Source organism: Malania oleifera, chromosome 2 (assembly GCF_029873635.1).
Source record: "Malania oleifera isolate guangnan ecotype guangnan chromosome 2, ASM2987363v1, whole genome shotgun sequence".
In the NCBI taxonomy this organism is placed as follows: Eukaryota; Viridiplantae; Streptophyta; class Magnoliopsida; order Santalales; family Ximeniaceae; genus Malania; species Malania oleifera.
The window spans coordinates 130,442,381-130,463,104 of NC_080418.1; positions in this window are offsets into that span (position 1 = coordinate 130,442,381).

Consider the following 20,724-nt stretch of genomic DNA (forward strand, 5'->3'; position numbering starts at 1 on the left):
CCATACATGAGGGATCAATGTGGGTACTTTAGATAGTCGGCTTGCGTTGGAGTTGTAATTGCTAGTGAAATAATAGACCAGGGGGCAGTTGGACTATAGATAGATGCTCGGCAGTGTCTGCACGAATAGGACATTGTCAGAAGTATCGGTGCACAACCCGTGCCACGAGGTAAATAGCCAAACTTGTCATACCAACCTGGTAGTTGTTCTAATATTCATATGCATGATTTAAATACTTGAATGTGCAGATAAATTTTTATATGTTACAATGTTATGAAGAAATGTTCTATGTATACATATATATGTTTTCCATGAAAATATGTGTATGTGGTCACACACTGTTGTAATATCTTCTTCCTTACTGAGAAGTGTCTCACCTCATATTTACCCTTTATTTTCGGGTCGATTAGGACGTCGGACCTACTAGCTAGAGGGACTCGGGAGGTGGTATTTTTGGGTATGGTCTACGTAAGTGTTTTGACGATGTTTTGAACTTAGTTGGAATGTTTTTTTTTTTTAAGGTTGTAAGTATTGGATATGAGTTAGGTAAATGTTTGTAATTATAACCTTGACAGGTAAACTCTAGTATAAGTCTAGTAGAAATCTCAATGGATATTTATGTTTTTTTCGCAACATTTACATTGTAATCATGTATGATTTACACCCGTATATCCCTGTGAAGGGCGGATTGTCTATGTATGTCTATCAGGTACAAGTATTCTATATTTGGGTTAACGGTTCTAGTCCGTATAAAGGGCTGGGTCGTTACAACGCAAACTACCACCTTCCCCTCTTACCCCTAAATTGCATCGTGCCGAGCAGCTGCCTCTCCTTGCTCGTGCAGTTCCGATTCTGATTTTGACTTTGATTAGGATAGACTAAATGCTTGGGATCTTTTTATGCGTTTTCTTTTTTTCTTATGTACTGTGCTCATGCACCCTTAGCTTTTATTTTATTTATTTTTCTTTTATTTGTTTTTTCCTGTATTCTATTTTACCATGCTTTTGAATTGTTGTACACGTGCTTCGATGTGTTTATCTACATTGCATTGCCACTGAAACTAATGAAAATACATGGAGCTTTTGGTTTCTACCTATATTTTGTGCTTCACTATATCATTATTTTTTTCTAGCTATTTTTAGAATTTATGTGGATGTTACTTACACAGATAAGGTAGGCAGATAAGTGTTCACTTTTTTTTTTATCCTTATTGTGCATTCATTTGAGATTCTGCATGGTTAGAAAATCTTTGGAATAACAAAATATAAAATACGACACTTAGGAAAAGCCAACTAACTGCCACATGAAGTAAATTGCCAAATTAATGACTGTCATTTATTGTATTCATTGAAGCTTAGACCCATTCAAGAATGGTTACTATACATTCATGCCTCATCGTACATGCGAGACAAAACAATGATTGAAATTCAATTGATTATTAGTCATACTATGTTGACTAATAATCAATTGAACATGTTAATTATTTGTTTCACTTATGATTAGTAATGTTTGTATTTCAACCATTCTTGGATTTTCCAATATGGATAGTTCAGGAAGTTATATTTACATTGTTGTCATCGTTCACGCTTTGTCAATGTCATTATATATTTTGAGCGGGTCTCTACTTGTGTTCTCTAGGTGCATAGTGGGGTGTCGTGAGAATTTGTTAGTGATGAAAAACTAGCAACATGTTCACTTCCCCCATCTCGGGTACTTGGAGAGCCATGGAGAGATGCTGCCAAAATTTATAATGACTATGAAAAAGGAATTTGACCAATTGATCGCAACATAAATGCAACATTCCTGAATGGGATAAGATCTGTACCCTTTAAACGGAAGGTGGTCGATTATAGGATTCATGATGCATGCGTCATAAACATTATGAGAATGTAATCAACACCATTTACTTGAACTTGTTATAGGGTAATTAATGAACATGGATAAGAGTTGGATGAATGCTCAAGGTAGGTTATTTCCAGAATACGTGAAAGGGGTACATGATTTCATAGAGTTCGCACGTCCTCGTGCAGACAAAGCCAGTAGAATAATGTGTCCTTGCAAGAAATGCCAAAACATAACATTCAAACACATTGATTTGGTTCATACACATTTATTAGACTTTGGAATGGAGAAAAGTTACACAACATGGGTGTTCCAAAGTGAAGATTACACAATTCATAGCGATGACAATGAGGATGCAAATGAAGGGGAAAATATAGTAGGTGGTGATACACGTTCAAAAGGGTTATGTGAAATGTTAGGTGGCTTGCAAAGGGGGATTGAAGTGGACACGGACGATGTCAGTGTGTCGCGTACTAGTGATAAATCTACTTCAGCAGGTACCATACCTTGGGATCCTAGTATGTTGAATCAACTCGGTAAACCATTTTCTAATCTCATGAGTGATGCACGGGTGCCCTTATATCCAAACTGTAAGAAGTTCTCAAAATTAGAGTTTCTGATAAAGTTGTTTCATGCAAGGACAATGCATGGGTTATCTCAAAGCATATTAAACATGCATTTAAGCCTTATTAGTGAAGCACGATCGTGGCTTGCCATGGATGCCTTTGATATACTTTAGTGTACAAATAAAATAAGTACAAGAATCATGCTTTGATATCAAATGTTGGTCCCAATAGGCAGCCAAAAAAGGAAGGTGAATTACGTGGATTTAAAACTTGACTTCTATATCTTTTTTCAAGCCAAATTGATAACTAGTTTGACCATAATAAATAATAGTGATGCAATCTAAACATAATCACAAAGTGCATGCAAATGAAGTTAAATAAATGCCATAAGCTAGAGAGATGCCAAATTTATAATGGTTTGATCACCAAACCTACCATACATCCACTTTCCAAGCAACTCAACTTGAGAATTTTAACTATAATCAATCAACTATTACACTGAGACCCCTCAACTAGGACTACCATCCTTTTCAACACAACTTTCTCTTGGCTCGCAAGCAAAAAATAGTGCAACTGCACTCAAGATCCCTAGCCTTGCAGGAAAACTCCCCATTTACGAAAGTATAGAAAATTTTAGTCCAAAGGATCTTTTCTAACTCACTCAAAGTTATTCTTATTCAGAATTATTGAAACTAGAGATATGTGATTTAGTCTCAACCTATTTGCAAGATGTTACAATAAGAATAATTGAATAAGAAATACAATAGAAAGTAAATCTCTTGAGTGAGAGGATAATAGGTGCTTTGATAATGTACTGTTGGCTTTACAAGGCTTAAAATCTTGTTATCTTGTTTTGATGCTAACAAACAAGGGAAATTTAATGTATTTGTGTGAGTAATGATATTTCAGGGCTCATATATGAGAAAGCAAGGTCAAAGTGCTCACAAGGATCAAATGTAGCTTAAATAAGTCAAAGCATGGATTTAAAGATGATATATTAAACCTTGAAGAATATAAGGTCATGCATGATTTGTTGAAAGCCAAGGAATGTTTAAAGTCAAAAGAGCCAAAGAAAGGCAAAGTGAGAAAGCTCAAAGAATATGGAAGCTTGAAGAAAAGATGAACTCATGCCAAGGACAAAGCATGAAGACTCAAGAACCTAGAATGTTAATGTCTTAGAAGTCTCATGTAAGTGCTTTAATGTTTAAAATATTGTTTGAAATATTATGAAGCTCTCTCATAAAATCTTAAAGAAATTCAGAAATATATTTTTTGAAAACTCTAAAGAATACTTTTATAATCAATGAAAAGAAAGGGTTAGAAAAAGAAATTTTTTTTTGAAAAACAGAAGGGCTGGACCATTGCCAAATTAAGTAAAGGATTTTTTTTAAAGAGACAGTAGCAAGACAGGCGACTGCCTAAACATGCCAAGCGCCTGGGTGGTTATGCCAGGTGACTCCCTTGGTTCTAGCAGGCGACTGCCAGTGTTCTATGTTGTGAGTTTGTTCTATGACAGGCGACTGCCAAGTCCTGGCAGGCGACTGCCACTTGAACGTTGGCTTAAAAACTCTCAACAGGAAGATTTTTTAAATGATGTTTTTGGACACCATTATTTTGAAAAACTTGAAAACTATTTCAAAGAAACTTTGGGGGTAAGGAATTACTTTTAAACATCTATAAATAGCCCCAAACTTCAAAGATTTTCATACCAAGAATTGAAAAATCTGTTTTGAGAAGCTGAAAGCACTCTTGCTCTTACGAGTTCTCTTGCTCACTCATTGCAAATCTCTTTTGCTGAGATATTCTGAAGTACTAATCCTTCCTCTTCTGAATTCCCACTGCTAATCCTCATCTAAAAAGGATATTGGTGAATTCTACACTTGATCTTCATTCTATTTCATATTGATATTTTACATTGAAGTATATAGTGCTGAAATTGTACTAACTTGCTCTTTGAGAGAGTATACTTGTACGCAGATCTTATCTTGTGTTTCTTGTAGATTTACGATTCCAAGGGTTGTTTGGATCGTTGGCTAAGTAAGGGGATATTGCTTAGAGAGGCGAGCTCTAGCCTATGTAAGGAGTGACCAAACAAGGGGATATCGTTTGGAGAAGGCAGGCTTTAGACTTAACCAAGGAGTGTTGTAAAGGTTTGTTCCACCCGTCAACGGAACAGGTTTAGTGAATCCTTTGGTGGTTTGCCAAAGGCAAGGACGTAGGCTAGGTATAAGCCGAACCTCGTAAAAATCCTCGTCTCACTTTCTTTTTCCCTTACTCTTTATTTTCAAGCATATTTAAATTGCGTGGATGGTTTAATTGATAATCATATATACTACTTAATATAGAAATCAAGTAAATTGAAAGTTTAATTTTGATTTGGGTTGCGAAAACCAAAAGGGAGTACGTTGGTTATACTGTATCTTACGGAAACCATACGAGAGTACGTTACTTGGTTAACAGCCCAAGGATAAATTAACTGAGAGTTTAGTTGAGTTCTGAATATTGAGAAGAGTGTGAATGTTGTAGACACCCCATTTTTACCCAGGTCCAATATATGTATTACTATTATTATTACTATTGTTATTTTATTATTATTATTATTTTTTTATTATTTTATTTTTTTATTCTTATTATTATTATTATTATTAATTTTCACTAATCTTATTATTATTATTATTATTATTATTATTATTATTATTTTCTTTATTATTATTATTATTATTATTATTATTATTTTTCATTAGTATTATTTTTATTACTTTTATTTTTATTTTTATTTTTTACTTCTATTTTATTATTATTATTTTTTTATTATTTTCATTATTATTAATATTATTTTTAATTTTTATTATAATTATTATTAGTATTTTTATCTTTATTATTACTATTATTTTATTTATTATTATTATTATTATTATTATTATTTTTCATTAGTATAATTATTATTACTTTTATTTTTATTTCTATTTATATTTTTTATTATTATTATTTATTATTTTCATTATTATTGACATTATTTTTAATTATTATTATTATTATTAGTATTTTTATCTTTATTATTACTATTATTATTATTTTATTTATTATTATTATTATTATTATTTTACTATTATTATTTTTATTATTATTTATTTATTTATCTTTGTTATTACTATTATTATTATTTTTATTATTATTATTATTATTATTATTACCTTATTATTATTATTATTATTATTATTATTATTATTATTATTATTATTATTATTATTATTATTATTATTTCCTTATTACCATAATAGTAGTATATATTATTTCTAAAAAAGAAAAATACCATAAAGCAAAAAGGAAAGAGGGAGTTAGGGTTTCAAAATAATTTTTATAAAAAGGCCCTTTGCTTCTCTTCTAAAGGGGGGGTGCTGCACAACAGCCGGGGAGGCCATTCTAAAAAAAAACCTAGCTTCTTCCTCTTCATCCCGCTGCCCTCTGCCACTCTCTCCAACACAGCAACCCCCCGAGCCACTCCATAGCCGTCTTCCCACAAACCCTCTGTTGCAACCCTCGAATTCCAGCCCACCACTCCACAGCACAGCAGTCCCTGAGCCCATCTCCACCATCCTCTCTAACAGCTTCCAGAACAGAGCCACCATCAATTCTCCTTGGCCCTCCCAGCAGGCCTCTCGGCCACCTTCCCTGCAGCACTCCCTCACGGCCACTCCAGACGGCAACGGTGACATCCATCTCTGCAACACTGCCAGCCCCCTTGCAGCGCTCCCTCACAGCCACTCCAGACGGCAACGGTGACACCAGTCTCCGACAGCACCATTGCTGCCAGACTCCTCTGCTCCAGCAAACCACGGCCACCCTTCCTCGCCACCGTAGCACCACCCATCCGCCGTCGTCACCATCCTCTCCGAGCCCAGTCTCCATCCTTCACCTCTGCGGTATACCCACGGCAGCCTTGGTAAGCCTTCCCTGCTCTCACACTAACACACACACACTCACATACACAGAACACACACAAATACTGCCCAAAAGTGAGATTTTGCTTTGATATTTATTTATTTATAATAATAATAATTATTATTCTATTAATATGGTTACATTCATATCTGTTATCCTGTATATATTCGTGTTTGTCATGGTTTATTGTTTTATATAGTTATAGTATATGTGTGTTTATTACGGTTTATTATAATTTATTGTTCCATTTTGCTATCTTATGATGTTGTACATTATTGATTAAAATTATTTATACATTATTGGTTATAGTATGATTGTCGTGTGAATATCATTATAAATAGTGTTGTGATATTATTTGTAGTATTACCATTAATAATATTATCATATGATTTGTATAATATTTCTAATATTGTTATCACATCATAGGTGTATTGTTATTATTAGTATTATATAATTTATGTATCATTATTAGTAATATTATTATATAGTTGGTTTATTAATATTAGCATTGGCATTATATTAATTATATTAGTATTAGTATTACGTAGTTTGTATATTATTATTAATTACATGATTGCGTTATTCTTATGTTACTGGTTTGTATATTACTATTAGTAAAATTACGGCATGGTTTGGATGTTATTATTATATTAATTATCATATTGATTTTATTAGTATTAATATTCTATTGTTTGCATATGGTTGGTATTGTTATTATGTGGATTGTTTTATTATTGTTATATGCTATTATTGCGTTTATTATGTAGATTATTTCATTATTATGTTTAGGTTTATATAGTTGATTTGCATATTTTATAGTTTGGTTACGGTTGGCATGTTGATATATCTAGTAATATTGTGTTTAGTATTTTAGTGTATTTAGCATGTTAGTTTTAAGGTATGTTCAATATTATAATGGATATTACATATTATATATTTATTACTATCATATTTGTAGTATTTTAATGTACACGATATCATTTATCTTGGTAACCTTAGTATTTTGAGATTATGTTATTATTGTATATTAGGGTATATTTAAAATTGCTGCCTTACTACTATATATTCTTAACATTGTATATCATGTTTTGGTTTATTGTATTCTCATATTTTGATTTATTGTATCTTGATGTACTTTTAGGGTTGAAATTGCTTTCATATAAATTATGTACTTAGGGTTTTTAGTCATTATTGTACTCACTTTGTATTTAATATGTGTATAGTTAGGGTTGTGTATTAATTTTGGCAACCATCTTGTATTTATTATTTTCAGCAATACCTTGTTTCCATAATTTCGTTATTTCTTTACTTGCGCATAGGTTTCCATGTTTTAATTTGAAATTTGATTTATCTCTTTTATCAATTATTTCCATATGGGTGTAAAGGTATTTATAGGATATTAGGGGTGTGTACTATTAGGAAGATTATTATTATTACCTTTTATTTATAGTGTATTATTATTATTATCATGTGTGAAATTATTATGTTACCATTATGATATTTAGAATATGTATTTATTGTTAATATGTGCGTATTAATATTATTTATTATTGTCATTATGGGATTACTACTATTAATATTAATATTATTATTATTATCATTAGTACCATTATTATCATTTTTACTATTTTTATTTATTATTATTATTATTATTATTATTATTATTATGTTCATTATTATAATGATTATTATTATTTTATTTTATTATACATTTTTTTATTAAATATTTTTGATTTTTAATAATCCCTATGATTTTATTGCGGGGGTATGAGCCTTCGGGCATCATGTACCCTAAGCTCTGAGGGGATATATATATATGTATATATTATCTTTATTTATTTATTATTCTATTTATTTATTTATTTATTTTTACATATGTTTATAAGTTCATAAAAAGGAGTAATTTAAAGAATTATTAGATTAACTTAGGGATAATTTTAAATTAATTAGGTACCATTCATAAGAACGGGCGCGTAGGGGGTGCTCGTACCTTCCCCTCGCGTAACCGAACTCCCGGCCCCAACTCTGGTAATGTAGATCGATTTTACCCCTAACGGGGTAGTAATCATGTGTTCTAACCGCACTAAAGGTTAGTGGCGACTTCGATATCCATGTTTTTCCATGAAAATATTAAATTGATTTTAATTTCGCCGCCCGGGGCCACACGCGCTCCAAGGACGTCGCGACAAATGTGTTGTTGAAAAACATATTGAAGAAGCAAATCTATATTAGCAAAGTATAAATTATAATTTAACAATAGGGCTTACAATTTCATATCCAGGGCTGATAACAAAAGATATATTGTGATTGAATGTACAAAGTTTGAGATTGATTGGATAAGTGTTTGTATTCCAAAAGTACTAAAACTTGAATTTTACATCAATTTTATTGTGCTGAAGTGAATTTATATTTGGCAATCAAATTGAGTGTATTGGTTTGGAAATTGTGATTAATTGTTTGTTTGTCTTTACTTTCAAAGTGTGGTTGAAGATCGAATGTTTGATTGTGTTATTGATTGGATAAAAGAACTAAGTTCTTGATTGATTAAAGAATTAAACAAACAAGTCAAGAATTGGTTAAAAGAAATAAAAGAAGTTTAAGGTAACTTAAAAGGAATTAAAAGAAAATTTTAGAATCCAATTCACCCCCCCTCTTAGGAAGCTATTCCTAATTTCATGTACGTACGTATCTTGATTCCACTTTAAATTGATCAATGACAACCATATATAGTATCACCAAGCTCATTATTCAAACAATAGCTGCCCTGAGTAGTTGTCTAATAGACACATTCTATTGATAATCGCAATGCTAGAAGACACCTGATTTCCAAGAACTGTATTTCTAAGAATATAGTTTGAATTCCAAAAACTTAAAGTCAAACATCGAGTGAGTTGGATTTAGAATTTAAACATAACAATTAAATTGATTCAATTTCCATAATATTTATATGTTCTGTTGCTTGTTTAATTGTGCTACCTGATTGCATGCGTAGTCTAGAATGCCTCCTGCATGGCGAATGCAGTGGATATGAATTGCATGCTAGTAGTGAATATAGGTTCTCGTGTGCCTTGAATTGAATCATAAATTGCCTATTTGACCCTGTCAGGTACAATTTTAATGGGAAAATGTCCAATTTACAGACGGCATGCAGCCGAAATTTGTATAGATTTTTTTCCCATGTAAAACCTTGTATGCGGATGTTGGGGTTAGTGGCCTGGTAGGTAATGGTTCACTGCCAAGTGGTTAAGAGGATGGCAGGTTACAATTTTAGAGTCATGTACATCATGATAATGATTCTTTTTTTGGTAAATACATCCACTTTCCCAACAACTCAACTTGAGAATTTTCACTATAATCAATCAACTATAACACTGAGACCCCTCAAATAGAACTACCATCCTTTTCAACACAACTTTCTCTTGGCTCGCAAGCCAAAAATAGTGCAATTGCACTCAAGATCCCTAGACTTGCAAGAAAACTCCTCATTTACGAAAGTATGGAAAATTTTAGTCCAAAGGATATTTTCTAACTCACTCAAAGTTATTCTTATTCAAAATTACTGAAACTAGAGATATGTGATTTAGTCTCAACCTATTTGCAAAATGTTACAATAAGAATAATTGAATAAGAAAAACAATAGAAAGTAAATCTCTTGGGTGAGAGGACAGTATATGCTTTGATAATGTACGTACGTATCTTGATTCCACTTCAAATTGATCAATGACAACCATATGTAGTATCACCAAGCTCATTATTCAAACAATAGCTGCCCTGAGTAATTGTCCAACAGGCACATTCTATTGATAATCAAAATGCCAGAAGACACCTGATTTCCACGAACTGTATTTCTAAGAATATAGTTTGAATTCCAAAAACTTAAAGTCAAACATCGGGTGGGCTGGACTTAGAATTTGAACATAACAATTAAATAGATTCAATTTCCAAAAAAAATTATATATTCTGTTGCTTGTTTAATTGTGCTACCTGATTGCATGCGTAGTCTAGAACGCCACTTGCATGGTGATGCAGTGGATGTGAATTGCATGCCGGTAGTGGATATAGGTTCTCGTGTGCCTTGAACTGAATCATAAATTGCTTATTTGACCCTATTAAGTACAATTTTAATGGGAAAACGTCCAAGTTACAGACGACATACTGCCAAACTTTTGGTAGATTTTTTTCCACGTAAAACCTTGTATGCAGACGTTGGGGTTAGTGACCTAGTAGGTAATGGTTCACTGCCAAGTGGTTAAGAGGATGGCAGGTTACAATTTTTGAGTCATTTACATCATGATCATGATTTTTTTTTTTTAGGTAAGCTATCAAATCCTAGCATATAATTTTTTTTATTCTTGTGCATAGAAAATTGAGCATCTATACCTCATATTTTTAAGTCTAATACACATGAGCTTGATAAAGAGATTCATGAATGGGTATAATTGGGAAAACTGATCATCTAAGAAATATGCTTAAATATTGTCAGCAAGCAAAGTTTGTGACTTGTAGGTTTGGGAAATGTTTTATTTACAGATGGTATGCTGCCGAAAATTTGTTAAATTTCAATGCAAAATAATCAAAGTCATATATCATATTTGTGAAATTGATTATAGTGTGCTCAATGTTAAAAATATTTTTGAAAGGATGAGTGAAATTCAAATGAATTGTGAACTTCATCTCTAAATTTACTTTTGCATATGTTAAGTGAAAATTCTATCAATAATGGGCTCATTTGCATTATTTGATTATTATAGTTGTTTCTGAGTCCTAAAGAAGCCATGTAAACCTCAACATCACATTTTATTTTTTCATAGAACTATAGTCTGATATAGATTGTTTGTGGGATGCATAAATATATTACATTATTTAATGCTGATTATATGAAGATCTTGTGCACTAATAAAATTCATTAATTACTGGTTGTATTATTGTGATCTGTTTGTGTAAACGCCTAGGTTTCAAATATATCTCCATAGAAAATGTCCTATTTACTGGGGAAATGCTTCCAAAATTTCTCAAAACTAATAAAATTTAGCAATTTATAATTGTATCATTTTTTTTTTTAACTTTGTCCGAATGTTTGTTTATTTTTTTATTAAATCATTGACACTTATAGTGCATATGTGTTCAAAAATCGTATACTACTAATTTTTTTTTTTAATAATTCTTAATTTGTAGGGTTTGCGACTGCCACACCATCAACACCATCCCATGCTACAGAAGGATGCAACTTTTGGATTTTTTTTTTTTGTATTTTGTTTTTTTATCTGAACATATGAGATTCATGTATAAAACATTCAGAATTTGTACAATGTGGTATTTGATTTTGAATTATAATTTTTAATAATTTATGAATCTTTTTAATATTTATGGTTTAATGTTATTTATGAAAAAATGTAATTACAGATTTTCACAAGAATTAATGATTTTAAAAAATATTAATTTTTAATTGATTAGTGATGGTTTCTATAGCTATTAGTGAGAGAACAAAACTGTAACTAATACTATACTATTAATTACGAATATTAATCCTTCACTAAATGCCAAGTATTAGTGACGATTTCGATTCTTCACTAAAGCCAACTATTAGTGACGAATTATGATCCTTCATTAAAGGCTAGTAAGTATTAACGACGGTTTTGATCCTTCATTAATACTCCACTATTAGTGACAAATTTAAAACTGTCGCTAATACTACACTATTAGTGGCAAATTATGTTCATTCACTAAGGGCCAATAAGTATTAGTGACGATTTTGATCCTTCACTAATACTGCACTATTAGTGACAGTTTCAAAATTCGTCACTAATACCCAACTATTAGTGACGGTTTTGAAATTTGTCGCTGATACCCTACTATTAGTAATGAATTTGTGCGGAGCCTCTATAAAATTTATAGTGATATGATAGGGGTTTTAGTGACGGCTATAATCCATCACTAATACTCTATCATTAGTGATGGTTTCAAAATTCCTTACTAATAATTAGTAGTGACGTCAAATATAACAACAAATTTAAAACCGTCACTAATACTTATAAATTCGTCACTAATACTATTAGTGACGGTTATAATCCTTCACTAATAACCTTATTTTTTGTAATGATAATTACTATTATAGACCCGAATTGAATAATGATATAAATTACAACATAAAACAATCTTCAGGGTCTTCAAGCTTCAATTTAAAATAAAAGCTATAATCTATCATATGACCTATACAAAACTTGATTTAAAAGAATAGATGATGTTTCTATTGGGCCAACTACTCTTTATTTTTTTAATTGATGCATGCAACATCATCATGTGATTTCGTCATAATTTTATTATATTAAATAATAATAAAAAGGCTTGTAAATAGCATTATAACAAATTTTGTTTATTCACATAAGCTTTTCCTCCCTTTTCATATGCCAAGACCTCTACCCCTTTCCATTTTGTGTAATCTCTTTTTAACATGTTGAGGTCTCCCTTTATGCATTAACCTCCACAGATTCCTATGCCTCTCTCTCTCTCTCTCTCTCTCTCTCTCTCTCTCTCTTCTCTCTCTCCTTCTCTCTCTCTCTCTCTCTCTCTCCTCTCTCTCTCTCTCTCTCTCTCTCTCTATCGTATATACTCTCCTTCCAATGTGTGTGTTCTCTTCTCCATCCTAGCCTCCCTTTATAAGTAAAATGGGCTAGGTTAAAAATGAATATCCAGAGCTCACTTAATTAGGAGCAAGGACAATTGCTTTGTTGCCATTAAGGGTTTTCCTAGATGCCCAAAAGGCTGTGATAGCCCAAAATAGGCTATATTAACTCAAATAAAGGCCTAAATTATCCAATTGTGACCCTAAGGGGCTCGTAAAATGCAATCACAATTGCATAAGGTACACCGATAGGTTTAAAACCTTTCTTATGCATGCTAATCTATGCCAATGGGGTCTGGTTAAAAATGGGTAGTGGCACCAAGTAAGTGAAGCCATATTTAAAACTAATTTGAGAAGATAGGATGTTAAAACTTTTCAATTGATCGATATAATCTAATTAAAGTCTTAGAATATTCATCATGATAAATTCCACAAATAATCAAAGTAAATAACAATCACTTTCCTTAATTTTCTTTAATAGACATCTATAAGTGCATTTGCATTTGCATACATAGATGCATATATCACTGCATCTATATTTGTATCTGCCACTGCATGTGTAGTTGCATCTGTGACTGCATCTATATTTTTATATGTGACTGCATCCATATTTCCATTTTTATTTCATCTATCAATACATCATCCAAAATATATTCAAACAAAAATATATAAGTTTTGTCACACATTAAAATTATTGTCCCATTATTCTTGCCCTTTTGGAGATGGCAAAATTTTTATAAATTATGCTTCCCCTAAATATATGCCGCGTGTTACATGGATATGTCTTTTACAATATGCATATCATTTTGTATCCATGTCTTACTAATAGTAATGCATAGCATTTTATTTGACTATATCAATAATTAATCTAAACCTAAGAATTATTGGGATCAATATCATAAATATTATACTAAAAAAAATAAAAAAATAAAAATCTATTCCGTATATTCATGTATCTAGACTTAAAAAGAAAACACATTCATTTGTTTATTTGTTTATTGTTTATTTTTTTTGAATTGATGCATGCAACATCATCATGTGATGAATATATATATATTTTTTTCTTTTTTAATTATCATTCCTCATACTTTTATTTTATAAAATAATAATCAAAAGGCTTGGGAAATAGCATTATAACAAATTTCCCTTGTTCACATAAGCTTTTCCTCCCTCTTCATATGCCAAGACCTTTACCTCTTTCCCTTTGTGTAATCTCTTTTTAACGTGTTATGGTCTCCCTTTATGTGTTAACCTCCACTTATTCCTCTCTCTCTCTCCTCTCTCTTCTCTCTCTCTCTCTCTCTCTCTCCCTCTCATCTCTCTCTCTCTCTCTCTCGCTCTCTCTCTCTCCTTATTACTCTCTTTTCAACGTGTGTGTTCTCTTCTCCATCCTTGCCCCCTTTTATAGGCAAAGTAAGTTAGGTTGAAAAATGAATCCCGGAGCACCCTTAGGAGCAAGTCAAAATGGCTTTGTTGCCGCTCAAGATGTTATGAGACACCCAAATGGCTGTGAATAGCCCAAAATAGGCTATATAAATGAGAATATAAAGGCCCAAATTGTCTAATTATGGCCCTAAGGGACCCCCTAAAATTCAATTTTCAGCTGCATAAGGTACACAGAGAGGTTTAAATCCTTTCTTATGCATGCTAATTATTGCCAATGGGACCTTGTAAAAAATGGGCAGTGGCACCAAGAAAGTGAAGTCATATTTAAAATTAATCTGAGAAGATAGGATGTTAAAACTTTTCAACATTTATAATCTAACAAAAGTGTTAGATGATTAATCATGATAAATGCACTAATAGTCAAAGTAAATAACTATAACTGTTCTTATTCTCTTTAATAGACTTCTATAAGTGCATTGCATTTGCATACATGGATGCATCTGTCACTGCATCTGTATTTGTATTTGCCACTGCATTTGTACTTGCATCTATGACTGCATCTATATTTTCATATGTGATTGCATCTATATTTGCACTTTTTATTTCATTCTATCAATACATCATCCAAAATGTATTCAAACACATGTATAATTTTGTCACATGTCAAAATTCCAGTCCCATCATTCTCCCCGTTTAACGATGACAAAATTTTTATAAATTATGCTTCCCCTAAATATATGCCGCAATTTACATGCATGTCTTTTATAGTATGCATGTAGTTTTGTATCTACTTCTTACTAATGCAATGTATAGCAGTTTATTTGCCTATTTCAATATTTCATCAACGCCTAAGACGTACTGGGAGCAATTAAACATAAATATTAATAACCAAAAAAGAAAGAAAACTAGAAACTACTCCTTGATATGTACATGTACTTAAAAAAAAAAAAAAAATCATGCATCTATTTATTGTAAAAATATTTTGCAGGCATCATTACTCTTTTTTTGAAATAAATTTTTTAGATTCTTCATTGAACCAAACGAAAAAGTGGACCACTTGTATTGATTTGCCATTCAATTTTTATATATGAAAATGGTTTTTTAAAAAAATTAGATAATACTTGTAATGGCACATGGCGCGAAAAAAAATTTGAAATGGCCACAAATAGCGTTGCACAAAGTTTCTCACATCAAAAATGGCAAAAATGAATGTGCTTTAAACTCTTATTCGCTTTAGCTAAGGAACTTTTGATTCAATGAGTTACTAGTGCGACCATTTGTTTCTATTTAAAAAAACTAATTATTGGATTTTTTTAAAAAAATTGAACATTAAAGGAGAGAAGTTTATGTTTAAGATGAAGCAAGACCCAATGCACTTTTATGTAATGGAAAAAAAGAAAAAATGAATTGCGTTAGGCATTGAATGATACACACAATGTAAATAAAGCTATTGAATCTATCACGGGACCTGTCCAAAAAATGGATAAAATGAACTTTTAATGTTTCTCTTGGGGCAAACTATTTTTATTTTATTAATGGATGCCATTGAAACATCACATGTGGAATGGGATATATTATTTTTCGTTTTCTTCACTTATCCTTCGCCCATCCTTTGTTATATTAAAAATCAAAAGGCTTTGGGTAAAACAGCATTATGGGTGACAAAGGTTCCCTTGTTCACGTTAAGATTTCCTCTCTCTCTCTCTCTCTTCCGATCTCGCTCTAATCTCTCTCTCGATCTCTCTAGCATCATAGAGCTCCTATCATCGATGATCTTATAGCTCTTCTCTCTCGTTTTATATCACTTAAAAGTGGTGTTCTCTTCTCCATCCTGTCCTTTATTGGAAAAATGGGATAGTTAAAAAAATGAATCCTAGAGCACCTTAGCGAGCAAGGAAAATAGATTTCTTGCCCTCAGGATTTTTTTTTAAAGCACCTAAAAGGTTGTGATACCCCAAAAATAGGCTATTGTAACTCCAATAAGGACGCAAATTATCCAATTATGACCCTAAGGGGCCCCTTAAATGCACTTAACGACTAACATAAGGTGCATATGAGAGTTGAAAAACCTTTCTTATGCCTCGCCTAATTTTCTGCAAGGGGACTCGTAAAAAATGGCAGTGGCACCAAGTAAGGTAAAGTCATATTTAAACTTAATTGAAAAAACATGATGTTCAAATTTTCAACAGATATGAATCTAATAAAATTTTTTAAAGATTTAATCATGATAAAATGACAATAATCCAAACAAACAAATAATTAATTTTATCAATTTTCTTCAATAAGAATTATAAGTTGCAATCTGCATTTGCATATGTCGATGTGATTAGTAACCAACCCGAATAATAATACTAATAATAATAATAATAATAATAATAATAATAATAATAATAATAATAATAATAAAAAAACAAATAAGAAAAGGGAAAATACAAAATAAAGAAAAGAAAATAAGGAAAAAGAGAAGATGGTTTGTTCAGCACCAAAAAATGTGCGAGTTTGAGATTTTTAGTTTAGAAACCTGTTGACTATTTTCTCTTTAGCGAGTTTTTTAAGAACCAAGTTGACGGTTTGTCAGTGCAAGGAAAACCTTCGATGGTTTTCTGTAGGGACAAAAATACTATGAATAGATTCTAGGCATTTTTTTTAGAAAAATTGTTTCTTCTTCCCTCTCTCAGTTAGGGTTCGGAGTTTGGGGGGGTTTAGGGCATTACAAAGATTCTTAGCCTTTGGGGGGTTCGTGATGCTCCTAGAAGTAAGTGTTCGCATTATAGCTCATCGGTTTTGATTTGTCGGTTGGGTTTGAAGCCTAGGGTGTTCAAGTTTCCCTTTTATTTCAAACGGTTTTCTTAGGAAGAATGTAAGGGGAATCTAACTTAATGATCGTAGGGTTTACATAAGTTTTAAGTGGCTAAATTTGATTATACAAAATTTATATACTTAGGCTTATGATTTCCTAAACAGTTTAGGGGACAGTTGGAAAAAAAATGATTTTTGATTATATATCATATTATGGGAAAACATTGTTTGGCATGAATATAACTTTTATAATTAAAATGGTTGCGAATACGTGCTATGTAGTTATGATTGTGATACAATACTGACAAGTTTGTGAATATGGCTAGTTGTGGATACAATTATCGTAAACATGAGGGGTTGTGAATACAGCTACTTGTTGATACGGTGATGAATAATTGATGTGTGTGAAGGGTTATTTGTGTGGTTATTCATAGGATCACAAGATTAAACGTTGGCCGGCCTGAGAAAGCTTCATTAGATTGCCCCGAGTAATCATGATATAACATTTGCCCACGCTTGAGGAGTTTGTTATATTGTCATTAAATATTGGGGGTTTAGAACATTGGCCGGCGCTGAGGAGTTGTCTATGATTTTGTATAAGATGGTAGGTCAATGGCGATGTGAAGGAAAATGGAAATTGGTGAATATTTGTATGTCGGTGTGAGGCCAGATGAAGAGGAAGCTAGGGTGGGGTCTCACAGTGGGGCCCGGGGTGTGATGTGGACCGTATCTCTGTGCAGCTGATGCGCTTGTGTGCCAGGATATGTATACCTACGTGGAATGTGAGTCATGTGTGGGGTTGTTAAGCGTTACCCATGATCCCAAGAGGGGCAGGGTGTGAATTGGGTATTTTAAATGTCATCCTTGGTATTCCTTCTACAGCAGTCTGTTCCAAACCTACGATCAATCTAGTGTATAAGTAATACAAGTTAATCAGAATTAAGTGAAGCAATTTAATAATCAACAAGACCATAGGCAATAAAAGAGAGAGTGTACACAGATCTGTTATTGAGGCGGCCATAATGCCACATACCGCCGGGCTAACCAGCACAAGGTTATCACAATAACTTGCTCCCTTAACGGGGTGGAGCGGCACATACAAATCAGGTCAAAATTAACACAGGGTGGGACCTCAACGTTACACCAATCCTTACTGGGCTAGATTACCCCCCCCTCAGGCCATGCCATGGGAATTCTCTCAGAGATACAAACAAAAGGTACAGTATAAGAGGCTTACGTTAAAGCAGATTTGTACCCCAAAATGCGCACAATCACAAACACATAGATGATTTAAATGAAGCTCCAATATGGTCTAAAATACTCAACTCTCAATATATTTTCTATAAGTGTAGTGAGTACGTGAGAAGTACACCAACAATCTGTGTATTAAAATGTTTAAATTAATGTGTTCACACGAATATAAGTAAGCCTCAAGAATACAATCAGTAGAATCTCAATCACAGGAATATGTCTATGCTTGGATTGCAAAATAACATAATATTTGTTATTTTAGCAAATTGATTATAGACTTGAATGGATATTGCACAAAAGATTAAGGTAACACACACAAATATATTTTCAAAATAGTTCAATAAAGATTCCATAGGTATTAAGTAAGTTTGAAAATGTTTTTGCAAACCAAAAGAAATATAAACTTCGAAAGATATTGCAATGAGCATGCAATACTCGGAAGTCACCACAAGCCTCTTAGGGTAGGCTTATTAGCAAACACCTCGAAGAATCTTAGGTAGCTTTCGTTAGCAGAAAAATTGAGTCAAAAACACTTCAAACAATGAGAGCAAAACCTTTTTGAATATACCACTAAAAAGCTCTTACAAATGATTTTCAATTAAGAAGGAAAGATGGAGTGTGGTAGGGAAAGTCTAGCAATAGGAATCAAAAAGAGAGTGAATTTTTGTTTGAGAGAGAAATTTTATCTTTGCTAATCGACTGCTTAATTCTCCCAAAATGAGGAGTGATTAGTATTATATAGACATACCGAGATTTTGGACCGTTGGGGGACCTATATAGGGATTGTTAGAAAAGTTTACTGAATTTAACCATCTGAACCCCGTGTTTTTAAAAATTGTAAAAAAAAAAAAATAAAATAAGCAGGTAAAAAAATAGGTGCAACTAAATCGATTTCTGAGCGTTACCTCTCCCTCTTCTCACCTTTTGGCCCTGGTCGACCAGAACAAGTCGGTTCGACCAATCTCTATGGTTCGGCGGACCAAGGGACTTTTGAAACTAGAAGCTCGGTCGACAAGGACGAGGGTGGTTTCTCAATTTTTTGAGGATTGGTATCGATGACCAGACCATTTTGCAACTGGCGGTTCAATTAGATTCAGACCGTTGGGATTTCTCCGAGGACCCGCGGTCGACCAGGGTCGTTAGAGTCATTTCGTCTCGGTTCGACCAGAGGTCAAATTTTGACCCAGTGAGGGTTTCGGTAGACCAGGGCTTTTGAACTACACTGTGTCGGTCAACTAGGTGAGTCAAAAATGCCTTGACCAGAGAGGGGGTTCGGTTCGACCAGGGCTTTTTAACATTATTTTGGTTCGTCGACCAGAACCTTGGTCAATCGTTGACCCAGGAAGGTTTTCGGGGTCACTAGGTCAAATGAACTGACTTGGCGGCGGATCGAAAGTGCTCCAAGTGTGCCATTTCGGTCCGTGTGACGCATACAAAAATCCTATTCAGTTGCCTAAAAATAGCTTTGTAAAGTGTGTGTTCCTAGGGTCACTTGGGGTCCAATTAGGACACGAAAAATTCGATAGGGGTCGGTCGACCAAAGGGCGACCGACGGGAAAACCCTTAAGGTCACTTTAGTTGTTGCATCGGGGTCGTGAGCTTACAAAATAGATCAAAATGGAGGTGTGTGAGCTTATTTAAAACCACAGTCTCGTTACTATTACAGACCATAATAGATATGAAAGCACTACAAAGGAGATTTGGGTATTCAACTTCACTTCTTTCGGGGCTGTCATGATTTGATTAAGGTTATAGACCTGCACAGAACTAGAGAGTCAGACACATACAAGAGTATTTGTCCATTATCAAAAAACTGGGAGTTTGACTCTATAGGTCAACATGGGTGTTTCCTGTGTGGATTGGCTCCTAGGTGGGTGGGAATGAAGTGGGGGATGTATCTTGTGTGATGGGTGGTGATATGTGTGTACCAGGGTCTCATGAAAATAATAGCTGGAAGTGTTGGTGTGTAAATTTTAATTGTATGTATTTTATGTAAAGTAAAATTCTTATTGAGGGCTTGCTGGAAATGCGAGTGTCCTAGTAATTTTCAGTTTGGTACCACAATAGAGGGACGCTTCTTATATGGGTGGGGTTAATCTTCCTACTCTCGGAGAAGAGATCCTTATACAAAATTCAGGAGGGCTACTGAGTAAGGATGAGGCCCTGTATCGGTATCAGCAGAGAGGAAAGCTACTTGGATGCGTGCGGTATATCTCAACATTCTTGGGAACTACCACTAAAAATATTATATATGGGTGGTGAATGTGTAATGCTACTCTACTGAGTTTTGAATAGCAAATGGTTATATTGTATTTA